This window comes from Bison bison, unplaced genomic scaffold (genome assembly GCF_000754665.1).
Source record: "Bison bison bison isolate TAMUID 2011002044 unplaced genomic scaffold, Bison_UMD1.0 scf7180017864492, whole genome shotgun sequence".
In the NCBI taxonomy this organism is placed as follows: domain Eukaryota; kingdom Metazoa; phylum Chordata; class Mammalia; order Artiodactyla; family Bovidae; genus Bison; species Bison bison.
In genome coordinates this window covers 2,102,675-2,105,480 of record NW_011495051.1, presented here as the reverse complement: position 1 = coordinate 2,105,480, position 2,806 = coordinate 2,102,675, and positions in this window count along the sequence as shown.

The following is a 2,806-nucleotide window of genomic DNA, read 5'->3' as shown; positions in this document are numbered from 1 at the left end:
CCTGGTGGTGTCAGGTCGTGTGGGAGGCGACACCGTACCAGTACTGTGTGTGTAGGTAACTCAGAGAGAGACAGCCCCACACACATCCCGCAAGGCATCCTAACTCATGAGTGCTACCATGGTGACAAGGTAACGTGTGGGGAATAAATAGACATCGTGACCTCTGCTGGCATCTGTGTGGACCTCTCAGTGCCGCTCTGCCCCCACCCCCTCACCTCCCAGAGCTTCCGGGAACCCCCAGCGTGGACCCTGCATGGGTCACCCTGAACCATTGACCCAGGTTGTGTGTGCCTTCCCTGTCACCTTGGAGACAATCTCACAAATTTAGTGGCCTTTAACCACACACAGTATTTCCATCCTGGAGGCCAGAAGTCAGACTGGGAACCCCCTTGGGCTAAATCCATGTGTTGATGGGTCTGGCTCACTCCCTGTCCAGAGGCTGACACGTGTGTAGGTGCAGGGGGTGTCAGGCCTGCACTCGACTCCCCCGGGTCGCTGGGCTGTGGAAATGCTTTTGGGCCATGCCACTTTCTTTGGCTGTGACCTCTGGCTTCCAGTGGGTGTCCTCATAGCCTCTAGTGACCTTGAGCTGCTGTGTTCTGCTGAGGTGACCTCCCCATGTTCCGTGCCACTTGGATGGTGGCTGGTAAGTCACGAAGTTCAGGAAGAAGAGGAGTCCATCCCCCATGCTACTGTGGGCATGAGAGCTCTATCAGAGCAAAGGAGAGGCAAGTCCTGGCTGTGTCCCACGGAAGGGTGGACTGGCATTTATGTCGCTCCAGCTACCTGCCTGAGGAAGTGGTCCCTCTTTAAAAACTGAGATAATAGACTTCCCTAGTGGTGCAGTGCTTAAGACTACCCACTCACTGCTGACGGCCTGGGTTTGATCCCTGCTCTGGGAACTAAGATCCAGCAAGCCATGAAGTGCCACCAAAAGCAGAAGTTGGCACAAACTCAGTGGTTCAGAACTGGTTCCTTCCCAGTGTCTGTGGGTCAGAAACCAGTGAGGCTCAGCTGGGGCCTCTGTTCAGGGTCTCAGCCAAGGCCTCAGTCTTATCTGCCCATAGACCATCTGCAGTTTAGTCTTTATGGTGTGGTAAGTCAAGGCCTAACCTCCCTTAGCTCTGTGCCCCCAGGGCTTCCTGTATTCATTTCCTGGGGTTGTCCTCATACTGAAAGGTTGTTGTTGAATCACGCGAATACACCAGGATTCTTGGCCCCCGGAGGAGAAGAATTCAATCCGGGGCCAGAGACGAGGCTTGATCGCTCAGAGCTTTTGTGTAATAAAGTTTTATTAAAGTATAAAGGAGATAGAGAAAGCTTCTGACATAGGCATCAGAAGGGGGCAGAAAGAGTACCCCCTTGATAGTGTTAACAATGAGGTTATATAATCCAAAGAATGTCTGGAGGTTGTAAAGACCTCATCAGACCCACTCCCATAATTTACATTTTAAGATAACACTGTCCTCAGGCAAGATACGTCCTTGTAAAGACCAGGTCTATTCCCATAATTAACATTTTAAGATAACAGAAAGTTGAATCCAAAGACTGTCCTTAGGCAGGATACATTATTGTTATATAATCCTAAGGAATGTGGAGAAAGAAAAGTTTGTCCTTTCTTCCTCCTTGAGAATTCCAGACCCTTCTCTCCTTGGGGACCCCTAGACTCCCTATCAACCTGCCTAGGAAATAACTCTCTCAATACCACAGACTCAGGGGCTTAAACCAACACACATTGAGCGTCTTAGTTCTAGAAGCAGGAGCATGGAATCAGTTGGTCCGTCCAAAAGCAAGGTGTCTGCCAGGGCCCTGCCGCTTCAGGGGTTCCAGGGTAGAGTCCTTCCTGCCTCTTCCAGCTTCCGAGCCTCGGTGTCCTTGGCTTGTGACCACATCACCGTAGTCTTTGCCTCTCTCTTCACACAGAAGCCTCACCCCCGCTGTCTGTGTCAAAGCGCGCTCTGCCTCCTCATGACAACACAGGACATCCTCCTCCTTGGGTGATCCAGGATCATCTCTTGTCTCAAGGTCCTTCATAATCCCACCTGCAAAGTCCCTTTTGCCATGTAAGGAACCATACTCATGGGTTCTGGGGATTCGGATGTGGACACCTCTGGGGGTCAATAGCTAGCGTTCCACAATTTCCCAGGTATTGCTGTCAGCACTTGCTTCACCCAAGCAGCAGGAGAGAGGAAGTCTGGCTGGCTTCAGCTCCCAGGTTGGAAACTTAGGCAACGTGGCTGAGTCTCAGGAATGATGGTCACCATCTATTCTATTGGTTAGGAGTCTCTGATCTAGCCACACACCGACAGGAGGGGATTACACAGGGCGTGACCTCTAGGATGTGGGATTTTGGAGTGCCTTAGGATCTGTCCACCACAGGCTTGAGTTCAGTGAAGTCTCCCAGCCAACCAGAGGGCTCTGATTGTGCAGCCTCTGTGAAGTGCAGGCATGTTCAAAAATGAATCATCAGGTTCCAGGTCTGGCAGGAGTCTTAGCATCTCGGGTCTTTACGGACCCTCCTGCCACCTCCACTCTTCCCCCAGCTCACCTCTACATAGGTCTCAGTTTATGCCAATCCATTTGAGCAAGAATTCTTCAGAGAGAAAAATCTAAGACTTACCAACCTTCTGGAATGAGCTTTTGGCAAAATTATTTTTTTGGCTGCATAGCATGCAGGATCTTAGTCCCCTGACCAGGGACGGAACCCGCGCCCCCTACAGTGAAAGCACGGAGTGTTAACCACTGGACCACCAGGGAAGTCCCTTAGCAAAGTCTTAATGCTCCATGGTGCCGGTTAAACCTGTTC